Raw genomic sequence first — 349 nt, 5'->3', positions numbered from 1 at the left:
GATCATCCTCTTCTTTCAAGAGATATAATCCACCTTTCTCCTTTAATTGAGTCGGCCTAGACGTGGTGTTCGACTTTGGGTAATAGTCCCAAGATTGTGTTTTTTCAGCCAAACTATCGATGTAGTCCCATACCTCGTCGATATCTTTATTAATGAACTCTCCATTACACATTGTCTCGACCATTTGGCGCATGGAAGATGTCAGTCCATCATAGAAAAAATTTGTAATGCGCCACGTTTCAAATCCGTGTTGTGGGCATGAACTGACCAAATCTTTGAACCTTTCCCAACATTGAAAGAATGTTTCATCTTCCTTTTGGGCAAAGTTCATGATCGCTTTTCTGAGGGT

The 349-nt window shown here is 40.7% G+C and overlaps 1 non-coding gene across 1 annotated transcript; it reads left to right on the top strand.

Moving 5' to 3' along the window:
* The first annotated feature begins 242 nt into the window (after nucleotides 1-242).
* On the top strand, nucleotides 243-349 carry LOC131241879 (small nucleolar RNA R71). The gene has a single exon (XR_009169445.1). It is a non-coding gene; the product is annotated as a small nucleolar RNA R71 (small nucleolar RNA).

This window comes from Magnolia sinica, chromosome 3, assembly GCF_029962835.1.
Source record: "Magnolia sinica isolate HGM2019 chromosome 3, MsV1, whole genome shotgun sequence".
Lineage (NCBI taxonomy): Eukaryota > Viridiplantae > Streptophyta > Magnoliopsida > Magnoliales > Magnoliaceae > Magnolia > Magnolia sinica.
This window is presented reverse-complemented; position numbering and strand designations above follow the sequence as displayed.